The following is a 22,553-nucleotide window of genomic DNA, read 5'->3' as shown; positions in this document are numbered from 1 at the left end:
GATTTAATAGGGAAATCGATAGCTAGGCTAGTGTATTCAGTGTCCACTACAGTCCTGAAGGACTCATCTGATCTCTGCTGTAAGGACAGCACCCCAAAAAGCCCTTTTTAGGGCTAGAACATCAGTCTGCTTTTTTTTTTTCCCTGTGTAATCTAATTGCAGTTGCCTGCCTGCCAGCATGTGTGTCAGGCTCACAGCGTATACTGTGCCCACTTGCCCAGTGCCACCACTCATATCTGGTGTAACAGTAGTGTACATTTAAAAAACAACAACACTTTTTTGACTGTGAAATAATAGCAGACAGCTGCCAGTACCCAAGATGGCTGCCAATAAGGCAGATGGGGAGGGTTAGAGAGCTGTTTTGGGGGTGATCAGGGAGGTTGGGGGCTAAGGGGGGATGCTACACCACAGCATATGTAAATATGCTAAAACATTTTTTAAAAACCTTTGTGGGGTGGGGGAGGGAAGGGAGCTGTTTGGGAGGGATCAGGGGGTCTGATGTGTCAGGTGGGAGGCTGATCTCTACCCTAAAGCTAAAATTAACCCTGCAAGCTCCCTACAAACGACCTAATTAACCCCTTCACTGCTAGCCATAATACACGTGTGATGCGCAGCAGCATTTAGCGGCCTTCTAATTACCAGAAAGCAACGCCAAAGTCATGTATGTCTGCTATTTCTGAACAAAGGGGATCCCAGAGAAGCATTTACAACCATTTGTGCCATAATTGCACAAGCTGTTTGTAAATAATTTCAGTGAGAAACCTAAAATTGCAAAAAAAATTAAGTTTTTTTTAAATTTGATCGCATTTGGCAGTGAAATGGTGGCATGAAATATACCAAAATGGGCCTAGATCAATACTTTGGGTTGTCTACTACACTACACTTAAGCTAAAATTAACTCTACAAGCTGCCTACATGCTCCCTAATTAACCCCTTCACTGCTGGGCATAAAACACGTGTGGTGCGCAGTGGCATTTAGGAGCCTTCTAATTACCAAAAAGCAACGCCAAAGCCATATAAGTCTGCTATTTCTGAACAAAGGGGATCCCAGAGAAGCATTTACAACCATTTATGCCATAATTGCATAAGTTGTTTGTAAATAATTTCTGTGAGAAACCTAAAGTTTGTGAAAAAGTGAACAATTTTTTTTTTTATTTGATCGCATTTGGCGGTGAAATGGTGGCATTAAATATACCAAAATGGGCCTAGATCAATACTTTGGGTTGTCTACTATACTACACTTAAGCTAAAATTAACTCTACAAGCTGCCTACATGCTCCCTAATTAACCCCTTCACTGCTGGGCATAAAACATGTGTGGTGCGCAGTGGCATTTAGTAGCCTTCTAATTACCAAAAAGCAACGCCAAAGCCATATAAGTCTGCTATTTCTGAACAAAGGGGATCCCAGAGAAGCATTTATAACCATTTATGCCATAATTGCATAAGTTGTTTGTAAATAATTTCTGTGAGAAACCTAAAGTTTGTGAAAAAATGAACTTTTTTTTTTTATTTGATCGCATTTGGCGGTGAAATGGTGGCATTAAATATACCAAAATGGGCCTAGATCAATACTTCGGGTTGTCTACTACACTACACTTAAGCTAAAATTAACTCTACAAGCTCCCTACATGCTCCCTAATTAACCCCTTCACTGCTGGGCATAAAACACGTGTGGTGCGCAGTGGCATTTAGCAGCCTTCTAATTACCAAAAAGCAACGCCAAAGCCATATAAGTCTGCTATAATGGCATGTCTGGCACACAGTGTTGGGGCAAGGGTCCATCTGACCACTGATACCTGGTCTGCAAAGCATGGTCAGGGCAGGTATATCACCTACACTGCGCACTGTGAAGCGGGCGTAACCCTTACACTACCTGATCGATACAACATCATACCTGATGTTTTAAAGCACGTTATTCCAAACAATTTAGGAATGTTAGGTGATTTATGCCCTTTATGGATTAAAACCAGACTCTGCATCAACTATGTAATTTTCCATGGGAGTTTTGCCATGGATCCCCCTCCGGCATGCCACAGTCTAGGTGTTAGTCCCCTTGAAACAACTTTTCCATCACTATTGTGGCCAGAAAGAGTCCATGTGGGTTTTAAAATTCACCTGCCTATTGAAGTCTATGCCGTTTCGCCCGGTTCACGAACTTTTGCGGAAGTTCGCGTTCGCCGTTCGCGAACCCAAAATTTTATGTTCGCTACATCACTAATGATCAACCAATTAATGTCGCCCCCCCCCCCGGGGCCGTGATGTTTGTGCAAAGGGGCTGAACGCCCCGGGGGGGGGGGGGGGGGGAAACAAAGATTAGTTGATTGCTGATTCGTCATCTGTCAATCAATTGATGAATATGGTGTGCTTATCCTTCTATCATTACAAGGTAAAAATTGCAGAAGATATGTATATACTACACATTTGATGAATGAAAGTCTCATTCATTTTTATAATTCTTTCCTATGACTTGAGCGACTATGCTCAAGTTTACCTTCACTTTAAGCATAATATACTTCCCACATACATACATACACATATACACCTACGTATACATACTCCTTTGACCCCTTCCTGGTCCCATCCTATGTCATATACCATATATCTTTAATTCTGCCTCAAGACCTTTTTTTACCTGTGTAATACCATCAGTGATGTAATTGATTATGTCATACAATGCTCCCAAGGGGGAAGTGGGGGCAGTTTAAGTTATGACTTTACTTGCATTTAATCATTTAAACTCTGGCTTTAATTTCCTTGTTTTTCTTACCTAAGAAATTAAAACAAATATAATATAATCTACATATACATTTTAGAATAAAAAAGTCTTAAGAAAAAAAAGAACCAAATATATTTTCTATTTTTTTTTTACCTTAACCTTAACTCAGCAAAAGGGGGCAGTAATATTTATTATATTAAATTATATATTAATCTTGCCAGCTGTATGCAGGTTAAGTTTGTTTAAAGTTCACAATACACTTTAACTGACAGGAAATTAATGTTACAAAACTAGAGGCTAATGCAAGTTAAATTAGACTGAAAACATTTCAGTTTAATTTATATTTGCTGGAAACTGAGAATTTATATCAGTGTGGGTGCACCCATGTTAACCTCACTGTGAGATTCTATATCCCCAAGAGCTTCGTTATTTTCACTTAGCACTTGAAAGTGATGCAGCATATCTGTAAAAAGCTGACTAGGAAATATTATCTTAACATCCCTATGTAAAAGGAAGACATTTTACCTCAAAATTCCCTATTTATCCACATCCCATTCCAAAGGGACCTTAAGCATCCAATCAGGATTAATAACCAAGGAATTGCAAGGGAGCCTAAATCTGGCATGTTCAGCACAGTTACTGTATTTCCCTCCTCAGTTTAAGGACGTTTACTATGAAATCTTGTGAGATTTCAGTAAAATTACTGGCAGACTACTGAACTGCAGATACATACTGTATATAATGTAATGAAATAGATGCACTCTACTGAGCATATCATGTAGCGACATAACTGACCAAATGTACTGAACTGTGCACTGTTACAACATGCTGTAGAACCTTCTGTCTAAGATTGTATCACCTCTTCTTGTGACTTGGACCTGGGTTAAAGGGACGCCAATTGGATGCTAGATAACTTATGCATTCAAGGTGAATATTAGCTTTAGAATAATATTCTGATGTATTTGTTAAAATTATATCTGTTGTTTGAATATTAAAAACATAAGATTAAAGGATTGTGTCTCTGGGCAGCACCTTGAATGGTTCCAATATTGGTTGCTGCGTGTAGCCTGCTCTTAATCCACCACTTAACAGCACATTGTGAAACTATCTAGATATTTTTTCCAGATATTTGAAGTCTGCAGACCATACTGATTTGCCTGATATGAGGTTCTGCTGAGTCCAACACCAGTAAACTCATCCAGAGAGTTTGGGGCCTAGGGTAGTGAGGCCTCAAACCCCCTCCTAGACGGGGCAATCAGTGCACTGACACTGGAAAAAAACTGTTTATATTCTCTGTGACCATAGAGATGGTATATAATGCATTGCATACTCTTTTGCTGGATTTTAAATGACAGTTTTGTGCACAGATAGAGGAGCTGGTACAGCTACAGTGGGTTACTGAAATGGTGCCTGAGAAAAGTGTTCACCCTCTGTCCAATGCTGCGCTACCAGAACATAATTCAGACCCACAAAATAGTGAGAGTGTCGATGAGCCACATACCTTATTGAAATCTGAGCTCGCTTTTCTTATGACTGCAGAGGAAGGCATAGGCTTGGTGTGTCCTACTGAGCTGTAAAAGCTCCAGAGCATCTCTGTGTCTAGGGTTAGATTTGAGGAAGGTGGATTTCCCTTAACTAACGTTTGGGACTCTGTGGAGAGAAGCCAGGACCTTCTCTGCCCCTATTGGTCTATTGGATCATGAGATGGACTGCCAACAGTGCATCTCCGGACCCTCTCAGGTCCAAAAGTTTCTGAAGCAGGAAAATGTGTGCTGCAAACTAATAGTGATTAGGATGCCTCTTGTTTTATATGGCACCATATTTCTGAGTCTGAGCCTGGTGCTGGTTTCAGAGAATAGTCTTAATGTCAAGCTGTTTAGTTATGCATGCAAGTGGCATGAATGGCTTAGCGCTTGGATGGAGGGATATTGCCCTCATGGACTTAAAAACAAGTGGACAATTAACTCACTTTGATGTGGGGTAGGTTGACTGACACATCCTATAATTTGGATCCATGGACAAGCTAATCAATTTGTTAAGTAGTAAATATTTAACTCTGGGCACTTTTTCTTTGCATATACATTTCTGGGTTTGTATTAATGTGTATGATGAGCTATGTCTGATATAATCCCTAGTACAACTAATATGATTTTGTTAAGTAACCTTATAAGATGTGAAGGTTCTTTCCCAGCTCAGCATGTGTGTCAAAATCGTAGTGGGTTAAAGTAGAAATCCACTTATGTGTCTGCAGGCTTTGAAGACCGGCAATTTATTATCTGCTGTCAGGTGTTTTATTGTTATAGTTGTATTTTGCTAACTATGAATATTGCATTTGTTTTATGAGGTTTTCTGCAGTTTGCTCTCCTACTAATATTTCCCTGCTAAGGTTGCCTGCATTATGAGCTAAATATTCTGCACCTTTAGATTATGTTTTCAGTGCCTTTCTATATAACATCACTCATACAGGTTGGACAGATACATCAGCTTTCCTACTCCTAGTTATCCTTTGTTAACCCAATGTATGCTCTTATATACTGTGAGGTCAGACAGTCATGCTTTAGTTACCTTTGGTTTCTGTGTTAATATTAAAGCAGAGAATTGCCCTTTATCACTTTGTGAACTTACATCAGGAAGCCCTAATTCATTAGTCAGACATGCTGTGGGCTGATCAAATTAGCAAATTATTTAAATTACTTTATGGAACTCTACCTTATAGAGGGGATGTTGATATTGCTACCATTAGTAACTCTTTATAAGCTCCTGTTATAGTGTGAGGATTGTCAGGTATGCTTTACTTAACCTAGGTTTAATTCAAACTCATAGCCACCATTTTTTTATGTGACTTTTTTTCTTTTCTTTTTTTTTCAATATCTTTTTATTAAATTTCCTTATCTTATAACAACAACATAAAAAGTAATAAAGCATAAAAGAAAAAAAAGAAAAACAAGAACATTCATTGATCAAGTCGTATTACAATTTCATCAATAGGTTAAAAAAAAAAAAAAGGGAAAGAAAACAAACCCTGTCTCCCTAACTCCTCCCCCCCCCCCCCCCCACCTAACTATACAAACTAGGTAGATCACCTCTTAGCATGGCTTCTTCCAGAAATAAATAACCACGAAATGGGCGCATTATCTGCAATTGGCTTTCTTTAGGTAAAGAGGAAATTAGGGGCAACCATTTAAGGAAGAAGCATTTACTCTTTTTTTTTCTAAGTTATAAGTAGTGTCATATTGCTCTAAGGTCATTTGATTTAACAATATATTTTTAAATTCAGACAATTGTTGGCTTTTCTTAGAAATCCAATGTTTCAAGATTAAGGCCTAGATTTGGAGTTTGGCGGTAGCCGTGAAAACCAGCGTTAGAGGCTCCTAACGCTGGTTTTAGGCTACCGCCGGTATTTGGAGTCATTCAAAAAAGAGTCTAACGCTCACTTTTCAGCCGCGACTTTTCCATACCGCAGATCCCCTTACGTCAATTGCGTATCCTATCTTTTCAATGGGATCTTTCTAACTCCGGTATTTATAGTCGTGGCTGAAGTGAGCGTTAGAAATCTAACGACAAAACTCCAGCCGCAGAAAAAAGTCAATAGTTAAGAGCTTTCTGGGCTAACGCCGGTTCATAAAGCTCTTAACTACTGTGCTCTAAAGTACACTAACACCCATAAACTACCTATGTACCCCTAAATCGAGGCCCCCCCACATCGCCGACACTCGAATACATTTTTTTAACCCCTAATCTGCCGACCGCCACCTACGTTATACTTATGTACCCCTAATCTGCTGCCCCTAACACCGCCGACCCCTATATTATATTTATTAACCCCTAACCTGCCCCCCACAACGTCGCAGCCAGCTACCTACAATAATTAACCCCTAATCTGCCGACCGCAAAGAGCCGCCACCTACATTATAGCTATGTACCCCTAATCTGCTGCCCCTAACACCGCCGACCCCTAGAGAGAGGTCCTCCATCCGGTAGAAGTCTTCATCCAAGCGGGGCAGAAGAGGTCTTCCATCCGATTGAAGTCTTCATCCAAGCGGAATCTTCTATCGTCATCCATCCGGAGCGGAGCGGCAGCATCCTGAAGACCTCCGACGCGGAACATCCATCCTGGCCGACGACTGAACAACAAATGACGGTTCCTTTAAATGACGTCATCCAAGATGGCGTCCCTCGAATTCCGATTGGCTGATAGGATTCTATCAGCCAATCGGAATTAAGGTAGGAATATTCTGATTGGCTGATGGAGTCAGCCAATCAGAATCAAGTTCAATCCGATGGAGTCAGCCAATCAGATTGAGCTCGCATTCTATTGGCTGAAGCGCAATTGAATATCCAAAATTTTATGGAATATTACAAAAAACACTTTTGGAGACCAAAGTATTACTTATAAATAGTAAACACAACAAATACCTAAGGGATCAATCTGATTATGACAATAATAGAGTATTTGTATGGAACAGGAAGGATAGATCAGAGGGACGTAGGGCGTACAACAGATCACGAGGTAGAGGAAGGGGCAGAGGTCCTTCCAATAACAGGGGAAATAGAGGCATAGATAGTTCAAATCAAAATGAGGAAGATCATGGGAGCAATAGGGGAAAGAGAGTCCAGTTTTCGGAAAGCGAAGCTGAGTCCTACGACGATAGCTCAGCATCAGGAGGTGAGGATAGTGAGATTGGAAATCAAGATACACCTTCTGTGGTTGCCCAACCAGTGGTGAGACCAAAAGATCCCAATCCAATCATACCTTCAATTTTAAAGAAACAGCAGGGAGGATCTAAATACACTCCAGATGAGGATACACCCACTATGGGAGCAGGGAGAATAGACCAGAGTGACAGGCAGGATCTAGAACAGGTTTTTCGCCTTCCCCCCAAGAAACCAGAGGGAGGGGGGAGAGGCAGAGGAAACCAAGGTGGACAAGTGAAACAAAACCGCAGGTCAACCAGACGAGGCAGACTAGGGAGCAAGTACCAGTGAGCAATGATATGAGTGTGATCAATTTATCCAACTACACATTATCAGACGTGGAAAAAAGGGTTCTAGGTCTAGGCCTAGGATTTGTGCTGTCACAAAAATTCAATTTATTCAACACACTTGTTGATGTAAATAAATTACTCAGAGGCTTGACAGTAAAAAAGTATTTCCACAATACTGAGGATAGTGAAGTAAATGCGAGACTCACTGGGAATTTGGCTAATCCAAGCACTAGAAACGAATTCACCTTTAATGAAAATTGTGATCTAATAAATATGGAGTCACTCCTATCCGAAGGAGCAATTGACGACCACAGGGAGGCATACCAATTACCCAAATTCAAGGAAGCCTCCAAATTTTACCCCATTCACCATAGGGGCAATATACTAGAGGTTTTCCAGGAAAGAATAGAAAAGGACCTGACATTGCTACACCAAGCTCCCCTTGGCAAACAACATAACCTGAGTTTCAAGGAAAGAGAAGCCCTAAAAAGTTTACAGACCAATGAGGGTCTGGTTATTAGGGGTGCAGACAAGGGGGGCTCAGTTGTGGTAATGTCAAGAGAACAATTTGTGACAGAAGCGATAAGACAGCTTCAAGACACACGCCATTATATGGTTTTAGGATGTGACCCTACGAGTAGGTTCAAAAGAGAACTCACACAGATCATTGATGATGGCAGCGAATTGGGTATCCTGGATGGGCCCACCTGTGACTTTCTCCTGGTGGATAACCCTATCTTACCTATTTTTAACCACCTACCCAAGGTTCATAAATCCCTGGAGGGAGTCACAGGTAGGCCCATCGTTAGTGGGATAGGATCACTCCTTGAAAGACTCTCACAGTGGGTGGACAGTGTATTACAACCGTTGGTAGGTAACCTCCCAAGTTTTCTACAGGATACCACCCATGTTATAAAATTGATGAAAACTTTGAATTGGGAAGATGAAGATATGTGGCTGACTATAGATGTGAAAGAATTATACACGTCTATTCAGCACGACAAGGGCTTAATGGCTATAGAATTTTTCCTGCGAAGAGATACACGCTTTTCAGAAGACCTAATACAGTATGTATTAAGGGTCGTGCGATACTTATTAACACACAACTATTTTTCCTTTGAGGGGGTGTTTTATCTCCAGAGGTGCGGGACAGCAATGGGCGCAAAATTCGCGCCCTCTTTCGCCAACCTTTTTATGGGTTGGTGGGAGCTGTCCCGCATCTATGGAGATGAGAACCGACACAGGGACAATGTACAGTTCTTCAAACGGTACATAGATGATCTGCTCCTGGTATGGCGGGGCACTGAACAAGGTGCAAAGGCTTTTGTGGAAAGGCTCAACAACAATGACATTGGTCTAGAGTTCACTTTTGAACTCAATAGGACAAGGATCAATTTCCTAGATCTCACCTTGATTGGGATCCCCAATGTCGGTGTTGAAACCGAAGTGTACAGGAAGCCTATTTCGGGCAATACGCTCCTCCATGCCAGGAGCAGTCATCCCAAACAAGTGTTCAGATCTGTGGCCAAAGGCCAGTTCACCCGATTAAAACGAAACTGCAGTAATAATGACCAGTATGAAAAACATGCAGAACAATTGTCTGAACGACTTTTGAAGAGAGGTTATAAACCACAAGTCATTAATAGAGTCAGAAAAGAAGTTTTGGCTTCCAGCAGAGAGACATTATTGGAAAAAAGAGAACAAAGGACTAAAAAAAGTTGGGACATATACTTTGTTACTGATTACAGCACACAGTATAATGAGATTTGCCAAATAGTGAGAAAACACTTTAAAATGTTAGCGGCTGATGAAACTTTATCAGCATTTGTGGACAAAGGATGCAGATGCTCCTTCAGAAGAGGGGTCTCTGTAGGAAACATATTGGCCCCCACACAACTTAAAGAGGCACCAAGAGAGGAGACAAGCTCTTGGCTCAGATTTAAAGGAGTCTACAGATGTAGCAACATCACATGCAAAGCATGTGAACATCTACAGATAGGTGAAGGTTTCACAAGTAGTGCTACACAGAAACACTACGACCACAGAAAATGCATGAATTGCAGAAATACATTCACAGTCTACCTGGCAAGCTGTGTGACCTGTAGTTTGCAGTACATAGGGATGACCACAAGGGATACCAGAGCACGTATTAGAGAACATCTCTCCGATATCAAGGCTGGTACCCTAACAACCCCACTCGTCCAGCACTTCAAATTGGTCCATAATAAAAAATAATTCAAGCTTTGGGTGGACCATAATAGAGAGTGTTAAGGCTGGTCGAAGAGGGGGGGATAGGAAGACAGCACTTGCACGAAGAGAGATTTTTTGGATTTTCCAATTAAAAACAAGACATCCTACAGGGTTAAACTCAGCCTATGACCTCATAAACCACTGGCTGTAAGCATGCAACAGGCCAGGATAGCACATCCTTTATGATATATATTTGTAGAGGATAGTACATCCCTTATGAAATAATCTTGTAGGGCCTCTTTAATATATTATTGATAATGTTTTATTATGCATTATTAGAGCAAATTAAGTTTAGATAACAAGTACCTAATTGTTTTTCTTTTAGCTCAATAAGTATTTGGGAAAATTGAGAAATATGAATATAATATTTTCTCATAAATTTCAAAAACCAACAATATAGTGTCTTACATGCTTCAGCATAGGAATACGGGGGTATCTGGGAATATGGTTTGCATGGTACGTCTTTAAACAGAACATATTTTCAAGAAGAACATATGTATATTTTCAAATAGAATTTTAATATATTATACATTCTATTTAGAATAAGAAGCAAGCAGTCAGTGAACATTAAGGTTTAAAGTATGTTTAATAATTTTTTGATGTGATTAGAGAAATAGCTAGCATTAGCTTGGTAATGTTTAGTATACATATATACATTTAACACTAGGGGGTTTGAACCCCATTCTTTTCCTTTATAGTAGTTAAGTTCTTTATTTGACCCACAGGTAATTTACAATGGTAACAGTTTATGTTAACAGGGAATCCTGAAACTTACAGGACATGAATGAGTTAAACAATTAATGCCCATCAGCCAATCCGGTGGTTTTAATTCCTTTATTAAGCCTAACAGTTGTAAGGAACCTTGAGAGCTATAAATACGGCGATAATGCCGAAACGCGTAAGCTTATCATAACTGAAGGGCATGTCAGTGTTTATCTGTTACCAGACCTGTTTTATTTGTTAAATAAACAATCTAAAGTTTACAGCTGCGGCTCCGGACTTTTCTTTATTATCTGATTGGAACAGCCAATAGAATGCAAGCTCAATCTGATTGGCTGATTGGATCAGCCAATCGGATTGAACTTGATTCTGATTGGCTGACTCCATCAGCCAATCAGAATATTCCTACCTTAATTCCGATTGGCTGATAGAATCCTATCAGCCAATCGGAATTCGAGGGACGCCATCTTGGATGACGTCATTTAAAGGAACCGTCATTCATCGTTCAGTCGTCGGCCAGGATGGATGTTCCGCGTCGGAGGTCTTCAGGATGCTGCCGCTCCGCTCCGGATGGATGCCGATAGAAGATTCCGCTTGGATGAAGACTTCAATCGGATGGAAGACCTCTTCTGCCCCGCTTGGATGAAGACTTCTACCGGATGGAGGACCTCTTCTTGCTCCGCTTGGATGAAGAATTTGGCTCGGCTGGGTGAAGACGACTCAAGGTAGGGAGATCTTCAGGGGCTTAGTGTTAGGTTTATTTAAGGGGGGTTTGGGTTAGATTAGGGGTATGTGGGTGGTGGGTTGTAATGTTGGGGGGGGGTATTGTATGTTTTTTTTTTCAGGCAAAAGAGCTGAACTTCTTGGGGCCCTGTTCAGGGCTGGTAAGGTAAAAGAGCTTTGAACTTTAGAAATTTAGAATAGGGTAGGGCATTTTTTTATTTTGGGGGGCTTTGTTATTTTATTAGGGGGCTTAGAGTAGGTGTAATTAGTTTAAAATTGTTGTAATATATTTCTAATGTTTGTAAATATTTTTTTATTTTTTGTAACTTAGTTCTTTTTTATTTTTTGTACTTAAGTTAGTTTATTTCATTGTATTTATTTGTAGGAATTGTATTTAATTTATTTATTGATAGTATAGTGTTAGGTTTAATTGTAGATAATTATAGGTATTTTATTTAATTTATTTATTGATAGTGTAGTGTTAGGTTTAATTGTAACTTAGGTTAGGATTTATTTTACAGGTAAATTTGTAATTATTTTAACTATTTTAGCTATTAAATAGTTCTTAACTATTTAATAGCTATTGTACCTGGTTAAAATAAATACAAAGTTACCTGTAAAATAAATATAAATCCTAAAATAGCTATAATATCATTATAATTTATATTGTAGCTATATTAGGATTTATTTTACAGGTAAGTATTTAGCTTTAAATAGGAATAATTTATTTAATAAGAGTTAATTAATTTCGTTAGATTAAAATTATATTTAATTTAGGGGGGTGTTAGTGTTAGGGTTAGACTTAGCTTTAGGGGTTAATACATTTATTAGAATAGCGGTGAGCTCCAGTCGGCAGATTAGGGGTTAATAATTGAAGTTAGGTGTTGGCGATGTTAGGGAGGGCAGATTAGGGGTTAATACTATTTATTATAGGGTTAGTGAGGCGGATTAGGGGTTAATAACTTTATTATAATAGCGGTGCGGTCCGGTCGGAAGATTAGGGGTTAATAAGTGTAGGCAGGTGGAGGCGACGTTGTGGGGGGCAGATTAGGGGTTAATAAATATAATATAGGGGTCGGCGGTGTTAGGGGCAGCAGATTAGGGGTACATAGGGATAATGTAAGTAGCGCCGGTTTACGGAGCGGCAGATTAGGGGTTAAAAATAATATGCAGGGGTCAGCGATAGCGGGGGCGGCAGAATAGGGGTTAATAAGTGTAAGGTTAGGGGTGTTTAGACTCGGGGTACATGTTAGAGTGTTAGGTGCAGACGTAGGAAGTGTTTCCCCATAGCAAACAATGGGGCTGCGTTAGGAGCTGAACGCGGCTTTTTTGCAGGTGTTAGGTTTTTTTTCAGCTCAAACAGCCCCATTGTTTCCTATGGGGGAATTGTGCACGAGCACGTTTTTGAGGCTGGCCACGTCCGTAAGCAACTCTGGTATCGAGAGTTGAAGTTGCGTTAAATATGCTCTACGCTCCTTTTTTGGAGCCTAACGCAGCCATTCTGTGGACTCTCAATACCAGAGTTATTTTAAAGGTGCGACCAGAAAAAAGCCAGCGTTAGATATGCGGGTCTTTACCGACAAAACTCTAAATCTAGCCGTAAGTTTCTTCCTGATAAAATTATATTTAAAAAAATATTGGCAAATATTTGACTAGAGTTGTTTACAAGAAAAAACTGTATATGAACATCTTGCAGTTTAAATCTGCAGTTACACAGTTTTTCAAACCAAAAATTAATTTTGTGCCAAAATTTTTGAATTTTGGGACATTTCCAAAAGCAATGATATATATCAGCCGCAGGAAGTCTACACTTGCTACAAGCACTTGTCAATCTTTTCTCCCATTTAGCTACCATTGCTGGTGTAATATATAGCTTATTCATAATCCTTACATGTGATTCTCTCCAAGAGATAGAGGCCATGGTGGAATCTTCCAAGACAAAACTGTTCTGGATTATATCCACTTCGGGGGTTATGCTTAAAAAATGCCACTTATTTACAATTCCTCTTAAATTTTCCATACCCTGGTAATCCTTTATCGTTTTATATAGAGTAGATATCGCTCTTTTCCCATTTCTATAAAGTTCGATAATAGGGGATAATTTGTCCCAAGCTGCAAGATTGGATTGGTTTTTAGTTAACTCAGTAAAATAATGTCTTGCCTGTAGATATGCAAAAAATTGTTTATTGGGGATATTAAATTCCCCTTTAAAGGGACAGTACACTGTAAAATTGTTTTTCCATTAATGTATTTTAAATGACTTGTTATACCACCTGCAGAGTATAAAATATTTGAGAAATTGCATAGCTAAATCAGCTATTTCAAATGCTGAAATAGGAGTAAAGGATCTACTTGCAACCAATTTAATACACTCTAGCAGGTAAAAAGGATCATTGGGAATAATTTAAAGGGGAGAGAGTTTTTGGGTGAACTGTCCCTTTAAGCTCACTAAAAGATTTGCATACCATCTCAGCATCTTGAAGTTGAAAAATGTAAACCAAACCGTTTTGTTCCCAGCTTCGGAAAATTTTAGAGTTTAAAGCATAAGGGAATTCAGCGTTTCCATTAATAGGCAGAAATTTGGAGAAGGAGGAGTCAATCTCCAGACAATTACAGATTTTTTCCCAAGCTGTAATGATGTTTTTCGTACTTAAATTTTTTTGAATCTTTTCTGGAAAGTTGTTCTTTTTCAGATGTAGCAAAGCTTTCACCGAATAAGGTTTAATTAATTGTTGATCCAGAGACAAGGGCGTATAATAATCAGAGTCTGTGATCCAGTCGAGAGCAATCTTCCCTATACAGACCCAATTATAAATTTCGATATCAGGGAGTGCTAGCCCACCTTTATCTCTTGGTAATGTCAATCTAAAATGAGCCAGAGCAGTCCTCTTATTGTTCCATGTGACTTCTATCCAGACAGCAGTTGTGTTTATCTCCTTATATTATCTATGTAGGCACTAATTTATTAGTCAGATGAGTGAAATGTATATTTTTGTACCTTATGTACTGTTAGTGATTTCTCAGTTCAATGTATTATTCTGGTGTAGTTATATATTTTATATTCTATGTTCCTCCCATACAAGATACATTAGTTTCAACATTTAGGTGAACAAAGCCTCTTATAGCAGAGTAGACACTTTTTACTTATTTGTTAAAAACCTCCTATTTGCCTCTATCAAGTCATACAAAGGTAAAACACCTACCCTATAGTTTCTCTAGCCATAGGTTCTTTCTTGCTGCTAGAGAGCAGCATGAGCCCATAAGTTGCCATTCTGGCTCCTCTGGCTATTAGGTAGCTGATTCAATATGCTCTTGTTTTACCCCTTCTTGGTTCCACTGATGTGTTGTTTAATTATTATTTTGGAGTTCTTCTACTAGTTTAAACTTGGAGAATTAGTTACACAATCAAGTTAGTTGGGGTCCACCTTGAGGATATTATTTTTCATTTGATAGTTTATTTTGTTTCCCCTACTCTTCAAACAGCCTGATTCAAAGTATATATTGATATTTCTAGACTTATTGATCTTATTACCAAAGGTTTTGGGTCCAGGAGTAGCCCTTATTATTTTATTTCCCTGTAACCCCCCACCCCCCTCTATAATATAGTGATGTGGTGGATGGTCTAAGAGAGACCACTACTTATCATTGGGGAAAACTGTTCTCTCATTATTTGATAATTGTTGTCAGGGCTTAATCATAAGCAATTCTTAATATAAAAAAATGAAGTGTATAATAGGCAATATTTGTTGATTGATCAATTTCCCTATCAATGTTTCTCATATTTATTGTTATGTGATATGATTATTTGACCTCTTGTTATCTATGTACTTACATACGTATGACTGGAAATCTTTGTTATTACTTGCCTGTATGATATTTCAAGACTTAATAAAAAATAAAAAAACCTGAAAACGTAAGTGTAAGAGAGAGTGACATATTGTAAAATAGGTTAAGGTCCACACTTAAAAGGGACATTGTACACTAGATTTTTCTTTGCATAAATGTTTTATAGATGATCCATTTATATAGCCCATCTGGGAATGTTTTTGTAAAAATCTAAGTTTTAAATGTATATGTTTGTCTACAGATTCCTGTGGCTTCTGTTTGTATAATCTGTCTTTTCATATGTAGGGAAGGGGTGAGTGTGTGCTCTTATTGTATTCCCAGCCCCATTTCAATGGGTGTCCCAGCCTAACTTCATCAACAGTGCTAAACTGGGAGCTTTTAAGTACATTTTAAAAAGGTTTTATACTGTATTTAAGATCAGTATCTGTGCATATTCTTCTTTATAGAAGTGTCTATTACATGCAGTTATATGAAAATTGGTGTATACCTTCCCTTTAAGTATGAAGTCTACACTTTCACTTTTAAAAAGGAATTGGAAAGCCAACAATTTAAAGCTTTCATGCCCCTTTAAAATCTTCAAATTCAAGTGCATTATATATTTCCACTATGCTTTTTTATTCTACATATTGAGAAACGTATGAAATTTTACATATTGTGAGATAGATTAAAATACTGTACTCTTATTTAAAAAAAAAAAAATGGTTATAAAATTTACTAATTTCCCAGTAGACTGTGATGAAAGAACTTATATTACAAATTCATGTCACTTATTAATTGTCATAAGTACAATTATAATATGATGTAAAAGGGAAAAACCCTGTATCACGTTGCACTGCTTGTCTGTAAGAAAAGTTGAGACATTTACATGTGCTTTCAAGTCAACTAAAAATGCCACTTGAATTCTTTATGTTCCATTGCATTATTCATTAGCAAGTGTTATGTAGCAAAAACCCTCACACTTAATGATGTGATGAGAAATGTTGTTAAAGTGAAAATGTAGTATGAGATGGCAATCATTCTTACATTGAGAACAGGTTTAAAATATTTCCTCAGAAAGTTTAATCAGCATAGAGATATACAGCTCTTTATGCACTCATTTTATTAATGGTATGAGGAGGAAATGTATATACTTTAGCACTCAGAAAAATAAGTTCTGCTGATTTGTAGAGAGTTATACAGTAATACCACTCAATTGAAGAGGTTTTTCAAGACACAACTAGTACATATTTTTTTCAGAATAATAAAACAGAAGACACATACACATTAATATATATATGTATATATATGTGTGTGTGTTAAATGGACTTGAAACCCATATTTTTTTTTCATAATTCAGATAGAACATACAATTTTAAACATATTTCCAATTTACTTCTATTATCAAATTTACTTCATTCTCTTGTGATGCTTTGTTGAAGGAGCAGCAATGCACTAGTGATACATTTAGTTATCCAATAAGAGGTACAACCAGTATGTGTGAACACCAATCAGCATCTAGCTCCCAGTAGTTGACTGCTGCACATTACTGCTCCTGAATTGATCTAGTTATGCTTTTCAACAAAGGATACAAAGAGGGAAAAAAAAGACAATTAGGTAATAAAAGTAAATTGGAAAGTTGTTTAAAACTGAATGCTCGCTCTGATTCATAAAAGTTTAATTTTGATTTTATAGTTTTGAGAGTGTATTGCAGTAGCGCAGCAGGTAAGAAAGAGGTGTTAGCTACATAAAAAGCATTTTAATTATAGATTTAGTTTGTAACAGTGATGTAGGGGTTAAATTCAGTCCTATAATCAGGATTTAATTATTCACCCTTATGTTAGGAAGTGATGCAAACTGTAAAGTGTCTATGAGCATTTTGTGTGGTGCGAAACATCAGAACTGTTGAAGTTCACCACCCTATGTTGTATTATTTTGAAATGTTTAAATACATCTTTATTTCTTTCTAATGACACGGTGAGTCCACGTATCATCATTAATTACTGTTGTGAATTCCACTCCTGGCCAGCAGAAGGAGGCAAAGAGCACCACAGCAAAGCTGTTAAGTATCACTTCCCTTCCCACAATCCCCAATCATTCTCTTTGCCTTCAGTGCAAGGAGTAGGTGAAGTTTTTAGTATCTGATGAAAATTGGATTTATTTCTGTTCAAGCAAAAAAATTTTATTTTGAAAGCCAGAGTAGGTTTACTCTGATTTTCCTCTCAGGATTGGGTCTAGCTGTACTCCACGTTAATCTCTTCAGTAGGGCTGTGGTGACTTGGTGGCTTAGGAACTTGTAGGGTGGACCTTGCTGCGTTCTCCTAACATAATTGCTGCCCAGAGTATAGAAGGCCTGAGTAAGTTTACTCTGTTCTTTCTTTAATTACAGGTCCCTGTGAGGCGTGGTATCCTCTCACGCTGGATTGACTGTCCTCCTGCCGGATAGCTAGAAGTAGGTAAGTGCCTTTTGCTCTTCTAGCAGGGAGATGGGCACTTAAGAAGTCTGCATTGTTATGGGACATATGTATTCTGTATCAGGATATGTCAAGGCAGGATAGCGGGCACTTCTATTGTGACTGGAGACAAGGGTCTCCTTCAAGGAATGGAGGTATATACTTTTTTTTAGTGTGGGCAAATAGCAAGCTACAAAATAATAAAGCCGTTATGCTCAGTATAAGTTTGACAGCAGCAGTCTTCAGTCTCCTTACTGTGGATGCGCTGTTAGTTTTGCTAACATTTTCATTATACGTTTTGCTGTGCATTTTTAATTGTCAGCACTATCTCTGGCCCTTACACATTTCTGTGGCGGGAAGGACATAGGTTATTTCTATGTATTCTGTTTGTGTCTTATACTTTGGGAACGGCAGCCAAATTTTTGACAGAAGCCTTTGGGGCGCTACGATCCTTCGCCATTACGTTTTTCTGTGGCGTGAAGGACTCTGCAGTATGCAGAATCAGTTTAATCTATGTATTCTGTTTGTCACTTATGTATTGATATGACCGGCGGCACATATGTATTGTGAAAGTTCTTTGGGGCGCTGCTGTCCTCCACCATTACACATTTCTATGGCGGGTAGCAGGGGCGAAACTACAGGGGGTGCAGAGGTCGCAGGTGCGACTGGGCCCCTGAGGGTGGGGGCCCATCTTAAAAAAAATTTTTTATTTTTTTTTAGAATTTTTTTTATTTTATATATATATATATATATATATTTATAAAAAATGTTAACCTACCACTGCCTGCACTGATATCATGTGAGTGTGACATGACTACAGAGGTTAGTGTTTCTGTTTTACCCATTGGTGTTTATGTGTGTGTGTGTGTATGTATGTGACTGTGTGTGTATTTATGCATGTATGTATGTGTGTATGTTTGTGGAACCAGCAAATTACAGACCTTGTTACTATAGCATGGGGGGGGGCAGGGGGTAAACAGTGTCACTATACAGTACCACTATATACAGTATGGGGGGTGGACCATGTCACTGACTACTGTGGTCACTTTATAAAGTACTGGGCGGGTAGGGTCAGGCCAGCCATCTCACCGGCTGATTACAGACTGTGTCACTAACTTACTATATACAGTACTGGGGGTTAAATAGTGACACTATATATATATATATATATATATATATATATACAGTAATAGGGGGTCAGACAATCTCACAGACTGTGGGCACAGGGTACCTCCTTTTGCAGACATGTAATCTGATTCACTTTTTTTCTGTGTAAAATGTAAAAAAAAAAAAAAAAATGTATTAAATTCACCCTTTTTTGGAGAAGGGAGGAGCAGTGGGGGGGCCCCTTCTTAGATTCTTGCACCTGGGCCCTGTGGTTTCTAGTTACGCCTCTGGCGGGTAGGTCTCTGCAGTACACAGACTAAGTGGATTGCGCACTCACATAATTTAAGGATCTATTTAGTGAGCCACGTGTTCCATTTTTCGCTTTGATCAGGCGGAACAGCTTCTTCCTCACTGCCATGTATTCAGTATGTTGAATAGCAGAACTTGTTGTTTTTTTTGTTTTTTTCCCAAGGAAGATTTTGGACATAAAGTTTAGACACCTCAGTCAGTCTGGGGTATAGGATGGCTTTATTTTTTTTGTCTGTTGTGTTTGTGCTCACTATCTTTCCTTTTTTAAAGTGACAGATTTTTGTACATAATTAAATAGAAATAAAAATATATTCTTTATCATGACATATTCTGACATTCATGTTCGTTGTTAGGCACAAATTGTTTTATCTATGCAACTGTACAGTTTATTTTATGACAGTTTTTTATTTAAGTGTCAGTTAATTACCTAAGTGACAATATTTCACTTTTCAATTTTTAAATATTTCTGTCCTTGCCCTGTGTTCTTTTAGAAAAGAGCTCTGTTGTTTATTACACGGTGGCTTACCTTCAGAAGGTGCAAACAGTGTATGTGATTTGTTGGTTTGTTCTCCTTATTTGGAGCAAACAATATACAATATTTTTTTCTGCTATGTTTTCTGCTTATCTCTTGAGAGAGAGATAGAGTATTGCTTCTGGAATAAAAAAAAAAAAGCCCATAGTTTCCCAGGATGATGCTGTTTAGGCGGTGCCACGGCTTTCTCCTGTAACGTCCCTAGCCCCTGTGGCATCACATGCAGTGCCTGCGGTTCCTCTCTAATCTCCTAGAGGAGTTATTTGCCTACAGAAATTACTGCCCAGGTATCTTCTGCGGTTCCTGTGGCATTATCTGCTTTTCCTATCATAAGGGATATTGCAAGAGGAAATTTAGAATTTCAGATAGTAGGGTTCTGTCCGCTTGCTGCTACACAGGTTGTCTTTCCTCATAGGTATGATGAGGATACTTCGGTAGCCTCTGAGTGTGAAATCTCAGATTCGGACGGTACAATTCTTTATCTGATGCTGAAGTAGTATTCTTCAGATTTAAGCTTGATCACCTTTGTGTATGGTTAAAGGAGGTTTTGGCTTCTACGGGCATCTCCTATACGCCAATCGTTGTCAACCCCATAGAATTTCGTCAACTTGATAATTGCTTTATGTTTTTTTCCCTGTAGAAATGTTTCCTGTTCCAGAGGTCAGGGTTCTCTTTTCCCTGTTTCCTTAAAGAGAATTTAGCCTGGGGCTAAGTTATTCCTATCACTGTCTCCAATAACTATCATGGCGCACGGTGCCTTAAGTATAAGAGGTTTTGTCTACTCTGGCTAGAGAATTTCAATCCCTATAGAGGATAGCTGCTCTTTTAGGATCAATGGACTCAGCTAAGGATTTATATGGAGGTTTGTATTACCTTTGTGTCAAGTGCAGCATCTTATTGATGCGTCGCTTTGTCTGATTTCTTTTGGGTAGAGTTCCCTTTGAAAGAGATCCATGTTTCTATGCTAGTCTTTAAGCCAGGGGATCTGGCTTCGCTGTGCTAGCAAGCGGCGCGTTGTGTAGCAAGTCAGTTTCATATTCTGAAGGCCATGAGTTTGGCCTAACACTTTCAAAATTCTTTTAGATTTTTCTTCTGAACCCAGATTTCTGGTGCTTCCTTACAAGGGTAAGACCTTTTTTGATCCTGATCTAAGAGTTGAAGTGTTTGCCTCCAATACAGAACTATTGGGAGACTGATGCTCTCTGGTTTACTTCAAACATGGATATGAGATGTTTCGGCAGGGTTACTAAATCGAATCCAACCCTTACTCCCAGGCCCAGATCCATCTTTCAGTTTTTATCTGCGGACCAGATGCTCTCTGGTTTACTTCGAACATGGATATGAGATGTTTCGGCAGGGTTACTAAATCGAATCCAACCCTTACTCCCAGGCTCAGATTCCATCTTTCAGTTTTTATCTGCGGACCAGATAGCAGAGAGGCGTCTTCATTGTTTTGGGGATTTTTTTCCCTGGGAGTGATAGCCCAGTTTTGTGTATGGCTAAAGGGTCTAGGATCTTATTCATCCTGTTCATGGTTCCCGGAAAAGTGGGAACTTTTCGTCCTTGCTTAGACCTTAAGTATCTCAACTAGTTTTTTCTCAGTGTATCATCCTTCAAAATGGAATCCTTTGGTTCGATTCTTGTTTTGGTGTAAGGGTCAGTTCATGATGATCATAGACCTGGAGGACGCATATCTTCAAGCTCCTGAGTTTAGCACCCTTCCTGGACAACATATTAGTTCAGGCGCAGTCCTTACCACAAGCAGACTCTCATTCAGGGATTTTTTTGTCTTTTCTTTGTTCCCATGGATGGGAAGTGAATATGAAAATGGGTTTCCTTGTTCCAACTACAGGAGTAGTTTTTCTTAGGGACCATAATAATTTCCCTATCCCTGAATTTTTTTCTGACAAGAGGTCAGAAAATCAAGGATGTTCCATCTGGCCCCTTTATTCATTTACTATTAGGCCTTCAGTGACTTAAGGTATGGTCTGATGGTCATTTTGCTTGACATCGTCCTTTTGCTTGTTTTCATCTGAGAGTTCTACTGTTACGCATGTTCGGATTGTAGTATAGGGTCCAGGTGAATTTGTCTTGGAAGACTGGCTTTCTTAGGAGAGTAAGGGTTTTTACTCTGGAGACCTGCCTGGATGATAGTGTCACGGTCGCCAGCTGTTTGGGCTTGTGCCTATGTAATCGGGAGGAGTCTGTTTTTCCATTACTCTTGGAGTTTAGATTGACATGTATTGTGCTGTTGATCAGTTGTCCTTAACCCGGTTTATCAGGTTCTTGTTGGACAATTGTTCCTCAGTGGTTTGCATAAACCACCTGGGAGGAACCTAGAATGGGCAGACGTTCGCTATTGTTGTTTACCTTCTTTTTATTCCTGGAGTGTATACTGGGAGCAGACTTCTTGAGAAGTCAGTCCTTTATCCCGGCGCTCTTTCTGATCTCTCCAGATTAACCCTAGTCTAAGTTCGACTAGCTGCCTGGGTACGCTTAGAAGTCTGGAGGTCAGCAAGCTGTCCTGATATGCAGCCTTTGGGATGTAATCTCTTCTTCCCTGAAGGCTGTTCCTGTGGAAGGACTTCGAATCTGGGTCCTTCCTTCATCCAAACTTGTATTCGCTAAAGCTCTTTGTTTGATGTTTTGAACCCTTAGTTTTGTCTATGCGTGGTTTTTCTGCAGTGGTAATTGTGACCTTGATTCTGGATCACAAACCTGTTTCTGGTATTTTACCATAAGGTATGACATGAATACTTTAGGGGTGAGATTCCATGATTTACTCATTTACTTGAAAGTAGGGTCAGGATCCTAGGATGTTCTCTTTTCTCCAGGTAGGTCTGGAGAAGGGATGTCAGGGTCTGGCGAAGTCAGATTTCTGTATTTCTCTCATTACACATGACTGGCAGATATTCCAGATGTGTATTCTTGTCAG

The sequence above is a fragment of the Bombina bombina genome, chromosome 2 (assembly GCF_027579735.1).
Source record: "Bombina bombina isolate aBomBom1 chromosome 2, aBomBom1.pri, whole genome shotgun sequence".
NCBI classification, from domain to species: Eukaryota; Metazoa; Chordata; class Amphibia; order Anura; family Bombinatoridae; genus Bombina; species Bombina bombina.
This window is presented reverse-complemented; position numbering follows the sequence as displayed.